This window comes from Prionailurus bengalensis, chromosome A1 (assembly GCF_016509475.1).
Source record: "Prionailurus bengalensis isolate Pbe53 chromosome A1, Fcat_Pben_1.1_paternal_pri, whole genome shotgun sequence".
Classification (NCBI taxonomy): Eukaryota; Metazoa; Chordata; class Mammalia; order Carnivora; family Felidae; genus Prionailurus; species Prionailurus bengalensis.
Window position 1 is genome coordinate 232,862,505 of NC_057343.1, and position 17,159 is coordinate 232,879,663.

Below are 17,159 nucleotides of genomic sequence, written 5' to 3' on the forward strand. Positions count from 1 at the left end.
TAATGAAAATATTAGCAAATTGAATCCTACAGTTTATTAATGGAGTAATGCATCTTGAGCCAGTAGGGTTGGTTCAGCAAAGAATATTTATCAGTGCGGTTAACTGTGTTAAATTAAATGAATAAAAAAAAGCCATGATTTTCACAATAGATGCTACCCACCCCCACCTCCGTATTCATCCACCATATGAACACCTAGGGTCCCCGAGGATCGAAGGGGGACCCCCTGAACTGATAAAGAATATATTGCAGAGGGGCGCCTGGGTGGCGCAGTCGGTTAAGTGTCCGACTTCAGCCAGGTCACGATCTCGCGGTCTGTGAGTTCGAGCCCCGCGTCGGGCTCTGGGCTGATGGCTCGGAGCCTGGAGCCTGTTTCTGATTCTGTGTCTCCCTCTCACTCTGCCCCTCCCCGTTCATGCTCTGTCTCTCTCTGTCCCAAAAATAAATAAACGTTAAAAAAAAATATATTGCAGAAAACTGTAGAAGCCACTATTTTTAATGATAAAACAAAATTAAAGTCAAGTCACTGCTGCCCCTTCATATATCTTAGCCAAATTCCAAGAAAAGAAATACAAACTGGAAAGGAAGAAACAAAACTGTTAGTATGTTCAGATGTTATAATTGTTAAATTTGAAACACTAATGAATCCTCTGATAAACGATTAGAGTCAATACATTAGTGAGAGTGCTGATTGTAAGTTAAATGGGTAAAGTGATTTTTCTTACGCTAACAATAAATAATTAAAAATTACAGTAGGAAACAATGACCCCAATCATAGTAGCAGCAAAATCTGCCGTGTACCTGATATGGACCTGTGGCCACCATGCCAGGAGCAAAGCTACTCTCCTTTCTTATTTACTTAAAAAACTCCCAATTTTGGGGTGCCTGGGTGGCTCAGTCGTTAAGCATCCGAGTCTTGATTTTGGCTCAGGTCACGATGTCATGGTCTGTGAGATCGAGCCCTACATCAGGCTCTGTGCTGACAGCGTGGAGCCTGCTTGGCATCCTCTCTTTTCCTCTCTCTCTGCCCCTCCCCTGCTTGTGCTCTCTCTTTCTCTCTCTCTCAAAATAAAAAAAAAGAACAACTCTCAAATTCATTGGGGTTGGCAATTCACTCACATAAAAACATTTGGTCTCCCAGCATCCTTTGCAACTAGGGTTGGCCAAGTGATGAGGGTCACACGCTCAAAGCAGCAGGCAGAATTCCTGTGACAGGGCATTCCTTCTTCCTGCTTGGAAAACAGGCATGATGCCGGGAGTGCAGCAGCCTTCTTGTGATCGCAGTGTGACAGCCCCCGGCTGGGGATGGTGGAAGAAAACACAGAAGATTCTCTGTTCCTTGGTGATCTCCTGGGGCTTCTTGGACATGGTGGGGGCGGGAGGCCACCCTCTCTGGCTGAGAGCAGCGAATCTCCACATTCCATGGATTTCCTTCCTGGGATCATTTTTCTCACTCCTGCCATTGGCTGAAGTGCGCTGGGGAGAACCCTTCCTCAGCATCACCTGGGTAGGAGACTCGTTAATTGCGGACAGACCACCTGTCTTCCAGACCCACCGAATCAGAACCTCCTGGGAGGCTGGGGAGTCTGCATTTTGACTCCCCCTCTCCCATACTTTGCTTTAGATCCTGGGTGCATGGAGCTGAAGAAGTGGTTTCTCGATAAAGATGCTGCTCTGGACTCACTCAGGCCTGCCTGGGAGAGTTGCAGACGGATGGGTGTGTTAGCTTGGGATCCGTGACAAAATACCGACTGGATGGCTGCACGTCCAAAACCCGGGTTCCGGTGGATTCGGTTCCTGGCTCCCAGGCCTCCTCACTGTGTCCTCCCATGGCCCTTCCTCTGTGAGCGTGCTTGTGGGGAGAGAGAAGCAGCAAACAGCACAGTCTTCTCTCATAAGGACACTGATCCTGTCCATCGGCCCCTGCCCTTATGACCTCATTTAACCTTAATTACTTCCTCAGAGGACCTCCGTCTCCAGGACAGCCACACTGGGGTTGGGGCTTCAACATATGAATCTGGGGGGGGGGGCACACGAACATTTGGTCTGTGACAGCAGACCTGCTTGCCATCCTTATCAGTGCAGAAGGACAGGCAGGTGGCAGTGTTTTGGTCAGTTTGCCGTGATGCTGACGGGGACCCCAGAGTAGGTAGGTGGGTGGCACACGGTCCCTGACCGCCCAGGGCAGCCAGGGGCACAGTCCATGATAACCCTCCGTATGGCACTCGGCACTGACATTTTTGTCCGCGTTCTTACACATGATGGGTCTCGTGGCTCAGGAGGGTCTCCTTGATGAGTAGATGGCGCCTGGCAGTTACTGAGGAAGAAACGGTCACAGCTTTTGCGCCTAGAGATGGAGGTGTTAGTTTCCCAGGGCTGTCGTGACAAAGTACCCCAGGCTGGGTGGCGGGGCTCACCAAACAGAAAGCCGCACGGTTCCAGAGGCCGGAAGTCCAAGAGCACGGTGCGGGCAGGGCCAGGGTCCTGCCGGGACTCTGGGGAGCATCCTTCCTCGCCTCGTCCAGCTTCTGGCGGCGGCCGGCCACGCTCGGCGTCGCTGGCTTACCGCGCCAACCTCTGCCTGCGTCGTCACTGGCCTTCGTGTCGTCTTCCCTCTGTGCGTATCCACATGTGCGTCCCAAGTTCCCCTTAGGGACTCAGTCGTACCGGATCAGGGCCCACCCCAATGACCTCGTTTTAACTTAATCGCCCGTAAGGGCCTTATTTTCTTTCTTTCTTCCTTTTTATTTATTTGTTTATTTATTTAATTTTAATGTTTATTTTCAATATTTATTTATTTTAAATTTACATCCAGGTTAGTTAGCATACAAGGGCGATAATGTGTTCAGGAGTAGATTCTAGTGATTCATCCCCGTAACACCCAGTGCTCGTCCCAGCGGTGCCCTCCACTTAGCCCGTCCCCACCCCCCCCCAACCACCACCCCTCCGGCAACCCTCAGCTGGTTCTCTGTGTTTAAGAGTCTCTTCTGTTTTGTCCCCCCTCCGTGTTTTTGTATTATTTTTGCTTCCCTTTTCTTATGTTCATCTGTTTTGTATCTTAAATTCCTCACGCGAGTGAAGTCAGATGGTATTTGTCTTTCTCTGACTGAAGGGACCGTATTTTTCAAATCAAGTCGCGCTCACAGGTCCCTGGGGGTTAGGACTTGAACACATTTGTTTAAATTTTTACCAAGAAGTGTTCATTTATTTATTTTTGAGAGAGAGACAGAGTGTGAGCAGGGGAAGGGCAGAGAGAGAGGGAGACGGGATCCCAAGCAGGCTCCACGTTGACAGCACAGAGCCTGATGTGGGGCAGGTGCCATCTCACAAACAGTGAGATCATGACCTGAGCCGAAATCAAGAGCCGAATGCTTAACCAACTGAGCCACCCAGGCGCCCCGGACATATCTTGTTTAAAGGATGCAGTTCAGCCCACATCGGTATGGAGTCTTCAGATTAGAAACTGCTTCTGTGATTTTGAATGAATGGCGTCGGGTCCTTCCAGCCAGCATCATGATGCTCAGCTGTCGCAGCTGCGGCCTGTCCCCTGGCGGGCTGAGAGCCTGGGGGTGGGGAGGACCATGTCCCACTGTCTTCCGCAGCCAGCTGTGGGCCCCGGGCTTGCACCCTGGGCTGCTCTCCATGGATCTGTTGGAGACTGAACAAATGGCACCAGGAGGCTGGCTGCAATCCGCCCAAGGGACGGAGCTGGAAGTCAGGCCCGAAATAAAAGAATGCCAGCTTGGGGCCCCCTTCTGTGATTCTGTAAGTGCCTGTCACGGAAAATATATAAAAGTGAGGGAAGGTTGGGTTCATTTCTGGGTAGTAGTGAAAAACTCCCCCTGTTTACTGGCTGCTGGAGCCACGTTCATGATACATAATGGATTTTGGTTCAAAAGGAAATTGCCAATTTACCCTATAGGAACTCTGAAAGTTTTATTAAGAAACACTCCAAGCAAGTGTGGGCTCTCGGTGTGTGTGTTTGGGGGGGAGGTGGGCGGTGGAGAAGGTGATGCTGTGACAGGACAGAAATAGAGGAAATTAGGTGGAGAGGGCAAGCAAGCTGCCAGGGGGAAAATTCTGGAAGGCCTTGGCTCCCCCTCCATGCTGAGAGAAAGCAGGAGGCAGCAGCTCCTAGCGGGCCTGTCAATCAGAAGTTGGACACGTGGAAGGCTGTGTACTTAAAACTCATTTTACTTGACAGAAAATAAGATGCTGAGAGGCAGTCCCCGATCTGGCTGCTGGTTGTAGGTGAGGTCGCTGTGCTGCGGAACTCCATCGACGCAGCCAGGCAGAGTTTCTGGTGGGGCGAAGGGGCCAGGAGCCGTGCTGCCCTCCCTTGGGTACGGAGAACAGGTGTGCTCTAAGGCGAGGCTTCCCCGAGCCTTTCCACAAGTCTTAATGGAACGTTCTGTGGACAGTTCACTGAGCTGAGGGTTGGGAATTTGGTGCTGGATAAGACATAGCCTGTAGCATTAATGCTTTCAGTCTTGGCAAGAAGCTGTTGGAGTTCACAGCCCATTAAAAGCAGAGCAGAGGGATGTGATGGAGAGACTCTGGTGCAGAGCGGAGGGCAGGCCCAGGAAGGCTTCCTGGGAGAGGGGACGTCTCCAGCGAGTTTGCAGAAACTGGGGAAGGGAAGGGTTTACCAGCATCAGAATGGTGCATCCGGAGTGTCCAAATGGCAGACGTGGAGTCTGGATTGTGTCTGCGCCTCTTCTCGCTGCTATCATTCTGGATGGGAGACTCCGCTCCACTTTACCGCTGATATAGATACTTCTTTCATGATGGCGTTTGACGATTAAGTGAAAAGTCCTACAGATATGCTGAGTGAAAGGAGCCAGTCACAAAAACTCACATTTTCTGTGACACTCTGGTGTTTGTCAGGGTTCTCCAGGCGGACGGAACCAGTGTGAGTGGGTGTGTGTTGTGTGTGTGTGCGCGCGGGTGTAGGAGAGAGTGTGTGTCTATCTTAAAATTTATTTATTGTAAGGATTTTGTGCGCATGGTGGTGGAATCTCGGCAAGTCCAAAATCGGCATGGTGGGCCGGCAGGCTTGAGATCTGGGAAAGAGTTGCAGTCCACGTCCAAAGGCCATCTTCCCAGGGAAGGTTCTTCTTGCTCAGGGGAGATCAGTCTTTTTTCCATTAAGACCTTTAACTGGTTGGATGGAGCCCACCCACATCATGGAGGGTAATCTGCTTTACTCAAAGTTTACTGGGTTAAAAGTTACTCCCTCCTAAAAACTACCTTCACAGAAACATCTAGAATAACATCTGGGTACCATGGCCTGGCCAAATCGACACCTAAAATCCACTATCCGAACCATGCATACGAAATGTCCAGAATTGGCAGATTTCAAGCGGTTGCCATGGGCTGGGGCGAGAGGGGATGGTGAGTGGCTGCCGATAGGGTACAGGTTCCTCTTGGGGTAATGAAACCGTTATACGTTTACGTGTAACATTTCTGCAAGTAAAGTAAAAACCATGGACTTGTACACCGTGAGTGATGAACTTCATGGTATGTACATTCTATCTCAATAAAGTTGTTTTTTGTAAAATCATGTTATAGTTGGAAAGAGCAGCCCAGGCTTCCAGAAGGGGCCTGCCGCTCACAGCCAGGCCTGCTACTCTCCTGTAGAACATATGCAATCTCACAGAACCCCAGCCTCAGACAGGGGTCCTCTGAGGCTGTGAAAACATGAGAGTCAGCAAGTCCCTTCATAATTTTGTCTAAGCACAGATAAAAACATGACCACCGTGCCACTCACCCCCTCAGCCAAGATGAGTGACTGCTGTTTTACCAATTACAACTTTAATTTTTTTTAATGTTTATTTATTATTTTGAGAGAGAGAGAGTGCGCGAGCAGAGGGCAGGCAGAGAGAGAGGGAGACACAGAATCCGAAGCAGGCTCCAGGCTCCGAGCTGTCAGCACAGAGCCCGACGCGGGGCTCGAACCCACGAACCACGAGATCATGTCATGACCTGAGCTGAAGTCAGACGCTTAACTGGCTGAGCCACCCGGGCGCCCCACCAATGACAACTTTAATTGGCGGTCCTCCCCCAGATAAGATGGATGGAGATGCCCGATCATAGACTTGCCCCTCTTTCCGACAGCATCTGATCTAGAGCGAACCCCTCCTTTGCATCTTCATGCAAATCACCACATCAAAGTCCAAGTCCGGCAGTGGGTTCTTGCTAGCACCCTCTCTCTGAAGTCCCTTCCCCCTCCCGAATTCCCCACGGAGTGTGGTCTCCCTTAGCACGATGAGTAACAATTACAACTTGTTCAGCTGCAGATGGCTTTTGGCTGGAGGGCAGTGACACTGCAGCACACAAAATACATGAACATAAAAATAAAAAATGAACTAAAGAGAAAATATGAAGTATTTAAAAATAGCTTCTGTATTTATGAATGATCCTGAAATTGTCTGTACCTTTCTTTCTGCCCTTATTAAAATACATGAAGAAATTTTAATAATAGGGGCACCTGGGTGGCCCAGTCGGTTGAGCGTCCGACTTCAGCCCAAGTCATGATCTTGCTCATGGGTTCGAGCCCCAGGTCAGTCTCTGTGCTGACAGCTCAGAGCCTGGAACCTGCTTCGGATTCTGTGTCTCCCTATCTCTCTGCCCCTCCCCCACTCACACTCTGTCTCTCTCTCAAAATAAATAAACATTAACAAATTAAAACAAATTTTAATAATAGGAATATGATCAAGCACGCTTTGTTAACAAATCTTGTTTAATCTGTTGTGATTTAGTGGTCTGATGACTCAGTTCTAAGTGTAGCTTATTTTCATATGGGTTTTCGTGCTGTCTTAGCTGAGGGTAGTGCCTCGCAAATATATATAGGTCCATACGGTTGTGTCTACTGGACCGTGAAACTCAGTTGTTGGGTTTTTTTTGAAATTTTTCTTTTATTGAACTTTGTCTATCTAATCTGCTAATTTTTTAAAAATAGAAAATGAAAAACAATTACAGTAAAAAGGGAAAAAGTTATGGATTCGTACTGGAAGAATTCCATTAATACAGTACTAAGAAAAAGAGAAAACACAGTAGTGGTTTTTGCAGTGTCAAATACTCACATCGAAGTTTTTGTTTTTCAGCCTTGACTTCTGCAAATGCGTCAATGACTTTTTCAAAATTTGATCTCGGCATCTTTGTACTTGTTTATTTATTTATTTTAAAGATTTTGTTTTCAAGTCATCTCTACACCCACCGTGGGGCTCGAACCCCCCATCTCGAGATCAAGAGTTGCACGCTTCCCCGGCTGAGCCAGCCAGGCGCCCCGGCATATTTGTATTTAATACACAGTAAAGCCAGCTTTGTTAATGTATTTTCATTTGTTCTTGAAGACTGCCTTTTTATCACTTAATCATATGAAGAAGGAAAAGCCATGTTTGAGATGTTAATGGATAAGTTTGGCAAAAGATCCGTAAAAATCCCATTGTACACTAACTTTCAGAAATTGGGTTCATGACTTCGCTGAAACTCATTTTCCAAATCCCACCCACCAGTTATGCAATTTAAAACATATGGAATCCAAAGCCACTGAAAATACTCATTTGGAGTCTTTTAAACAGATTAGAAAATTCTGTTTTAAGTGTGCAGTTATGAGAATTTAACAGAGGACACGTCTTGTTTTGGGCAGCAAAGTCATGTAATACTGAAAACATTTCCATGTGTCTGTGTTCAGAAGCTCTCTGTATAACATTACTCTCTTGCATACTCATATGAAACGTTACTTTTACTTTGAAGGGACAGACGGAGTGTCTGTGTTTTCACAAGTATTTGTACGACAGAAGAATACTTACCAGTTGTCTTAAAAAAAAAAAAGTCAAGCCGATTTGGAAACCTGATTGTTTTGGTGCAAGTGAAGTGTAACTAACCTCTTTCTAGTTGACAACGGTTGGAAGCACCTTGCCTTCTTTACTCATAAATCTCTGCGAGGTGGCAGAATTATTCGTGGCCTCTCATTTCATTAAATATTGTGCTGTTTAAAGGAATATAATCTGCACACCTCTGTGATGGGCAAAGGTAGGTGCAATATGCCACCAGACGCTGAACACGAGCCCTCACATGGGGGCGCCACCAAGACCTCCCCGCGTGGCCCAGATGACCCTGGTGATTGGTTGTCACACGGACCTGGTGGGCGACCCAGCGCACATTGTGTGGCCTCAAGCGACTCACTCATTTCCTGACCTCAGTTCTGTAAGATGAGGACAATCACAGCCCCGGTGGCTCAGGGGCTGCCGAGTGGATGAAATGGAGCCGGCAAGGAGAAAACCCATCAAGTACGCACATCCTGAATGTTGGTTTTCGTGGTTCTTTAGAGGCGAGAGACTGGAGTAGAGACAGTGCAGCGAGCAGGGGGGCCCAGGGGAGGTGCGGCCAATGTTGGGCTGGGTGATGGAGTTCCTTTTGCTTCCTGGTGGTGTGGCGTTTGACTGGGTCCCCGAGGTGGGACCCTTCAGTGGGTGGGAATCGAGAGGTGCCTTCCTGGTGGGGAGTCACAGCAGAAGAAGGAATCCAAGTGGAGAATGTAGGCTGCCCTGGGGCAGCAGGGGGGCAGTCTTTTTTTTTTTTTAAAAATTTTTTTTTCAACGTTTATTTATTTTTGGGACAGAGAGAGACAGAGCATGAACGGGGGAGGGGCAGAGAGAGAGGGAGACACAGAATCGGAAACAGGCTCCAGGCTCTGAGCCGTCAGCACAGAGCCCGACGCGGGGCTCGAACTCACGGACCGCGAGATCGTGACCTGGCTGAAGTCGGACGCTTAACCGACTGCGCCACCCAGGCGCCCCAGCAGGGGGGCAGTCTTGATCGGGGTGGTGGGGGGCTGGGGGCGTGGATGGGGCTGTGGTCTTCCAGCAGAGGCTGAGATCAGCTAGGAGTCATAGTCCCTCTGTGGGAGTCTGTCTCCCACAGTGTTCCTGGGCCTCATGCATTCTGGTAGGTTGGGTTCAACTCGTCTGGGCCCACAGGTGGGGGTGAGGGGATTGCTCTGCCCGTTCCTCCTTCCCTCGCATCTGCCCTTTGCCTGTGCCCTTGCATTGGTTTGATTTGTCTGTAAGGGCTTGGTTGCTTAGAAAGGGATGCTGAATAATGATCTTTGAATTATTAATGATTTCAGCATTTTGTAATTAAAATGCTCATTTTCTCCATGAATTTTAAGCGCACATATATCACAAATACAGACAGAATCTATTTTAATGAATAACATTAAAACACTCAGTTCCAAGTAATGAGGTTATTTCCACATCTTGGCTGATAGTCCATATTTGATTCATTCATTTATTTATCCATTCACTCACTAAATATTTTTGCCCCCCCTCCATGGGCAAAGTATTAATACAGCTTTGAAAATGTGGCTTCCATAAATTACGATGAAACAAATTCTCTATGCCCGAGTAGCACCCAATCCATCTTCTGGAAGATATTTTTTGGCTAGGTATTTCATGATAAGACCTAGCTTGGAGCACACCTGTTTGCTGCAAAATAGTGCTGACTATTTAGGACAATATTCCGGTGTGAAAGAGGAAGTTTCCCAGGGCATGGCCAGGAGGGTCAGAGGGACCAATATGTTACTTTGTGTAAATCAAGTCACGTGATTTTAAGGCTTCCCAGAGCCTGAGACGGATGGCGGAGAGGAGACCAGAAATGTGAGGAAGTCTTAGGGCAGATGATATTTTCCACAGATGGGCCCCCACAACATCTCCCACTGCCCAGGCTCTTGCATCAAGAGGCGAATCTGTGTTCCTCCGCTGGGCTCTGGGTGGCCTTTGTGATCGCTTCAAAGCTGCTATAAACATCCAGGTTGAGGTCTTTGTGGGGACAGAAGTTTTCTGTTCCTTGGGGTAGATAAATACCAAGGTGTGTGGTCGCTAGATCTCACGGTAAAAATATCTTTACTCCTAGAAGAAGCCGCCCAGCTGTCTTTCAAAACGCTGCACCATGTTGCATTCCCACCAGCAGTGAATGAGCGTTCCTGTTGCTCCATGCCCTCACCAGCATTTGGTGTCGTCTATTCCCGACTGGTGCCATTCTGATAGTTGTGCACCGGAAAATGTGTTTTACTACTTAGTTTGCAGGGGTTTGTTAATGGCAGTGTGACCGGAGATGGCAAGTGGGAAAGCTGATGGAGGGCGTGTTAGGGAGCAGGGCAGCCTTGTAGGCAGCTAGAGCCGAGCCCCACGTGGGTTCTCTGGGAGGCTGTGTGTCGGAACCCCTCAGGAGGATGACGCTGGGCACGTGTCTCCTGTTCCCATTCCTGTTGGGGGGTATTGTGTTGGAATGTCCCCTGAGCAGCTCCTCTTCTTCCCTGTGCTCTGCGTGAGCTCTCCAGCAACCAGGGAGAAGCCTGGACACAGGGACATGCAGCTGGAGGCAGCAGCTGTGGCTTATGTGGGACCATCTCCTGGATGGGCCATGTTGCTGGGGCAGGAACCAGTGGCACTTCTTACTGGGCTGCAGGAGCAGGTCTCAAGTCACTGCCTGTCCTTACCCACATGCATGATACAGGGCACAATATTTAAACTCTCTGTATTGGTTAGAGTCCCCAGGAGTAACAAATGGCGTCTTCTGTTAGGATAAATTGAGGTTTTAATTACAAGGGACTTGTTACAAAGTCATAGCAGATTTCGGGGGAACCATGGCATAATTCAGGGACCAGGGCTGACAACAGAGGAACGATTGCCATTCGAGGATGAGGGAAGGAGAGCTTATCGAGACCCAGAAGGAGGGATTACAGTTGTAGCAAGCCACCTTGAGAGGAACGATGACATTCTGTGGGACTTACCACAGTGGGGGAAGATCACACCATATGTGGATCACTGGTTCAATCCTTGAACTTTAAGGCAGACGTTGTACCCTATAACCTTATAGATGTTTGCTTCCAGCTGGTACCATAATTGGGCTTTTAGCGCACCATTGCATCATTCTGTCAAGCCAACTGCTTCTGGGCAATAGGCATGTGGTAAACTCAGAGGATTCTATAAGCATGAGACCACCGAATCACTTCCCTTATTGAAAATGTCCCTTAGTTGATGTTATGTGGATACCAGGGTGCTGGTTCAGGCATTCTGACATTCTGTAAATCCACTAATGGTGAAGCTGACAGAAGTTCTGAGGGCAGGGAAAAAAGAAAGTCACCCATGGAAGATGCGTTACCCTGTGAGGACAAGACACTGTCCCCTCTGTAAAGGGAGGAGTCCAATGTCATGAGCCTGCCACCAGGGAGCCAGTGGGTCCCCCTGGGAATGGTTCTGTAGGGAAATCTCAGTGTTGTCCTCTGCTGTTGAAGGTTGGGCACTAAGCAGTGATGGTGGCCACATTTATCTTGGTGAGGGCAGCCATGCTATTGGGCTGTTGAGTCCATGTGTGGTATCCATCCTGACCCCATGCCCAGGTCTTCCTGGCCACCTGTTACGGAGTGCCTCTTCCACTCTGGCTGTCCTCTGGTGGGCATTTACATGGCACACAAATGAGTTTGCATCCTCAGAAGTCTGTCCACACAGCTTTCCCTGACCTCGTTACCATCAGGTTTTCAAGTTTGTTCTCTCAGAGCCCCTCACTAGCTGGCCACCTCATTGGGCCCTGCTGGTCAGTCAGGGTTTATTTACATCTTCAACTATTTGTCCTTCGACATGAAAACCAGATGTGTCCCCTGAGGTTCTACCTAGAGGGAGGTTTCTCATCCAGCATCTTTCAGAGCTGCTCCCCAGGTTAGCGGTCCTCTTCCTGGGCATACAGGTGACCATGCGATCCCACTCTAGGACTGGAAACCCAGCTGCTACAATTCCCAACTTGGTGGCTGCTCAGGGAGCCTGGCGAGTCATCTTTTCCCACCACCCATTCTTTAGTTCCCTGTACTGGATGGATTCTTTACTTGGTGAGATGACCACACCTTCGTTCTTGTGGGATATGAGATCTTGGTGACTTTTCTGCAGTTTCATGCTGACCAGGAATGGGGGGCAAGGAAGAAAAGAGAGGTATCCCAACAAATCCTCCAGGCTTCAAAGTCCTTTTTGAAACCACCCCTCTCCTTTTCTACTGGACCCCTACTCTATTGACTCATCGGCATGAAGAGGCCAAAATAGACTGCTAGGAGGTCTCCTAGGAGGTAGGATCGTACTGTTTCCACTTTCCATAGTATGGGGTGACGGAGGGGATAAAGCAGTCAGAGCCAGCAGCTTGGGGGTCTAAACCACCTCCTTTGCAGTTCCCTTATCTGTCCCACACCTGCTCGCAACTGCTCTCCATGTACCATTTCCATTTTATAATGAAATGCTTTTGTGCACATTCGGTTGTGCGTCTTCATGATGGGCTGGTAGATGAGAAGATACCCAGTTCTGTTCACGTTGTGCCTGTGTCTCGTGGTCAGGCTTCCTGTTTCTCCCCGGGCCAGGTCGGAAAGGAGCTGCTTGCCCAGTGGAGATGGTTGCTGACGGAGGGAGGCAGCTCCTTACTCCTGCACCCCAAGTGTCTGTGCTGTGAATCTCCTGTTGGAGCCGCTCAGAGGCTTCACACACCATCCCTGTGCTGCAGACACTTCCAGTGTCATTGGGTCAAATAGTCACAAGGTCCAAGGCCAGGGCAGTGCTCGCTGCTGTCTCAGTCCGCCGCGCAGCCCTTCCTTGCTGTAGGCGGTGTTCGTAGCCGGCGCCTTCTGGGTTGACAGGATTACTTTCTGGGTTATATGGCTAGAGAAGCATTTTAAATGTGGTTTATCTTGCCTTCTTCTAAGTCCGAGGTTTTTCATGGTGGGCAGTGTAAGGGCGACCGCTTGCTTCTCATTGCAGAGGAAGTCTCCTGCCCATTGAAGTCCTAGAAACGTCCTCGATGCGCTGGGCCCCTGAACTAGTGTGGGTTTGTCTCTCTCCTCTGGCACATGGGAGCACTAAGGCTTGCAGTAGAATGGAGAGTACCGAGATAAAGGTGGGGGGGGGGGCGTGCTGGAGTTGGAAAATTATCATCTTACACCCATTAAAGATTGGTTCAGGCAAAAGTCATCAATGGGTCCTAACCCAAGGGGAAAGCCTCCAAGAGCAAGGTATCTGTGTGGTCCTACAGTGCCGCCCTGCAGACTGGTTGTAATTACAAGGGGAAGAAGAATAACTACCCAAGGGAGAAAATGGCACCACTTTGACCAGGTGACAAAAAGGAACGTCACCACTGAGGAGATGTTGGGTGTCCTGGGCTTCCAGCTGTGAAGCCCTGAGAAGGACAGAGCGTCGTTCCTGGAGTTTTCTGTCCTGGCTTGGCATAACCTGAATCTAACCACCAGGGCCCATGGAGCAAACCCAAAATGAGGAGGAGTCTATTCACAATAAATTATGTTTTTAAATAGTATGCCTTAGTCCATCTGTGCTGCTAAAAAAATACCATAAACTGAGTGGTTTTGTAAGTTTTGCATCAAAGTGAGCCATGCTGAGTCAACGGGATGCAGTACGGATATTGAAAAGACTTCTTTCTTTTGGCGCCTTTTATTTTAAGCAAACTTCGGACTAAAAGTCTTCCCTAGAACGACACCTCCCTTTGGGCCAACTAGGAAGTCGACTCGTGGTTTTAAGTGGCGTGTCTGTATGTAGACTCATTCTGCAGCTTCCCAGAACGCTTCAAGTGGCCTTTAATGCAGCTCATCCTAGAAGCTGTCCTGTGGGCATTTCTGTATCAAAATATTTTCTTTCAGATTGCAAATCCCAGTAGCTCAAAATCATCAGAATGCAATGGAGCAGGAGAAAATCTGATTTAATATCCATCTCTGCAAATTGAACACTTAGGTGAGGAAGGCAGGGGCTGAGGAATCCCTTCAGGATGGCGAAGGAACCTGGCCACCCCAGGCAGCTACTGATCCCTGGCCAACAGCAGGGTGCGGGGAGGTGTGGGGGTGGGGGGAGGAGGAGGAAACGTACAGCAAAGGCCGAGACGTCACTTGGGATTTCAGGGGAGCCCGCCTCGGGGGCTCTTACCGGCTTAGCAGATGAAGGTATGGAGAGCAGACTCCCCCTTCTGTCAATCCCAATTCCAAGTCTGTTCTCTTCTGTGCTGGGTTGAATAGTGTCCCCACCAGCGTCCTGCCCACCTGGAGCCTCAGAAGGTGACCTTTGGAAAGAGCGTTTGCAGATGTAATTAGTTGCAGTGAGGTCATGCTAGAGTAAGGTGGGCCCCGACCCGATGGCTGGTGTCCGTGTAAGAGGAGAGAACCGAGACTTGGACACGCAGGAGGGCCACGTGGCTAGGGAAGCAGAGGCTGGAGGGACGCATCTGCAAGTCAAGGACACTGAGGGTTGCTGGCACACCAGCAGATGCTAGAAGGGGCAAAGAAGGATTCTTTCCAGAGCCTCTGGTGGGGACACGATCCTGCTGACATCCTAGCTTTGGGTTTCTGGCCTCCAGGACTGTGAGAGAAAAAGTGGCAGTTGTCTTAAGCTACTCCGTTGGTAGCGAGTTGTTTTGCAGCCCTAGAAAATCCTATGCCCTCTTAGAAGAAGAAGACGTCTAGCCATTTGGGGGCCATTTGAAGGACCAGAAACTTCTTTATCTTCTCGGGTGGCCCAGGGTCTCTCGGCTTGGCCCCAATTTGTACGCACAGGTGAGTTTGGTGTTTGAAGCTGTTGAACTGTCGGGCTGATTTCAGAGATGGTGGCTCGTTATGTCTTTCTGTCGTCTGAGGGCTCACTGGAGCTGAGTCTCCAATGGTCTGTGAGTCACATGAGAGATGCCGTGAGGGTTCCCTGCCTTCAGGGCGAGGCAGGTCTGGATGTGCAGACATGAATGAAGCGCACGGAGGATGGGGTGTGGGAGTGAGCCCGGCATTCTCTGCGTTTGCAGGAGGGGAGATCACGAATTTCTGTCTTAGTATGAGTTGGTAGGATGGGTCAGGGGAGGGGGAGCCTGCAGATGGGGGAAAGGAGAGATCCACTTGGCCAGCTTCTTCTCCTGGCTTCAGTGCCGGGACCAGCTCTGCGAGCTGCAGACAGCACCGCCCCCGAGACAGCCCCAGCCGGTGAGAGGCAGACGGGGCCAGGACCTTGCAGCTCGGAGCCCCGAGTCCTAATTCGTGACCTGTCGCTTCACCAGGTCCTGATGACCTTGGTGTGCCTACGTGTGCCACCCCAAAATACCGAATCACTCGCTGTGGTGTCCAGTTTCCAGCGGTACATAAACGATTGGAGAGCAGGTTGGAAATGCCAGAGGTTCAGAAATGACGAACGGTAGTTCTCATGATCTCGTCAGTCTGGCCTTGGTTTATGCTGCCAAACCTCAGCAAACTCTCTCTGCTTTCCACTGGCCTCTGTCTGAATATTTGACCATGAGTAGATTTTGCTGCCGGTTTTTCTTCTTGTTGTTGTTGTTGTGAAACACGCACCGGACGTCCTCTGTGTGGAAGCAAGCGTCCTGATGTATTTTACCTCTGTATTTCCTTCCTAGCTCTTTCTTGGAGGACAGATTTCCTACATCTGTTAGCCTCATGGAAGTGATTAGGAGTGTAGCAATGGCAACATGCACGTGCGATGTCATATTTTGCAGAAATGGAACTCTGCAAAGCTTCTGCAGTCAAGGGGAGGTATCGAGGTGTAGAGGAAGGGACTGGAGACCCGTAGGGCTGGGCTCTGCTTGTGGCTCACGTGTGATTATTACCATTTGATGGATGTTATGCTCAGGGCCGGGTGCCTCGTTTAATTTTGTTATTTTTTTATATAGTTCTTTTCTTTTTTTTTTCTTTTAAAAATTGACGTGAAATTCACATAACAGAATTCACCATTTTAAAGTGAACAATTCAGTGGCATTTAGGACATTCACAGTGCCGTTCAACCCTCACCTCCATATAGTTCCAAAACATTTTCAATCCCCAAAAGGAAAGCCTGACAGTAAGCTGTGGCTCTGTGGCCCCTCCTACCCCCCCCCCCCCCCCCCCCAACATCCACCAGTCGGCTTTCCTTCTCTGTGGATTTACCTGTTCTAGAATTTCCTATGAGTGCAATCATAAAACCTTTCGGTTCAAGCTTCTTCCATGTAGCTTGTTTTTGAGGTCCATCCATGTTGTAACATGTAGCAGCACTTCATTCCTGTTTACGGCTGGATACTCTTCATTCTGTGGCGATGTTCTGTTTATCCATTCATCTGCCGAAGGACAGTTGAGCTTTGTTCACCTTGTGGCTATAGTGATGGCATTGCTGTGAATATGCGTGTACCTACGTACATTTATTTTAGTACTGGTTTTCAACTTGGGGGGTATATACTTAGAAGTGGAATGGCTGGGTCATATGATAATTTTGTGGTTAACTTTTCCCTCAGTGGCTGCTGCACCATTTTATGTTCCCACCAGCAATATACAAGGTGCCTACTTTTTAAATTCAAAAAAAAGGGGGGGGGGCGTGCCTGGGTGGCTCAGCCGGTTAAGCATCTGACTTCAGCTCAGGTCATGATCTCCCAGTTTGTGGGTTTGAGCCCCGCATTGGGTGCTGTGCTGACAGCTCAGAGCCTGGAGCCTGCTTCGGATTCTGTGTCTCCCTCTCTCTCTGCCCTTCCCCCACCCAAGCTCTGTCTCTCTCTCTCTCTCTCAAAAATAAATAAACAAAATTTTTCTATGATTAGCATATAGTGTTATATTAGTTTCAAGTGTACAATCTAGTGATTCAACAATCTATACATTACCCAGCACACAACAGGGTAAGTGTACTCTTAATCCCCTTTATGCGTCTCACCTCTCCCCCACCACCTCCCCTCTGGCGACCATCAGTTTGTTCTCTGTATTTAAGAGTCTGTTTTTTTGTTTCTCTGGGGTTTTTTTGTTTGTTTGTTTATTTGTTTTGTTTCTTTTTTTTTTTTTCAACGTTTATTTATTTTTGGGACAGAGAGAGACAGAGCATGAACGGGGGAGGGGCAGAGAGAGAGGGAGACACAGAATCGGAAACAGGCTCCAGGCTCTGAGCCATCAGCCCAGAGCCTGACGCGGGGCTCGAACTCCCGGACCGCGAGATCGTGACCTGGCTGAAGTCGGACGCTTAACCGACAGTGCCACCCAGGTGCCCCTGTTTTGTTTCTTAAATTCCACACATGAGTGAGATCATATGGTTTTTTGTCTTTTCTGTCTGACTTTTTTCACTCTCTAGCTCCATCCATGTTGTTGCAAATGGCAAGATTTCATTCTTTTTT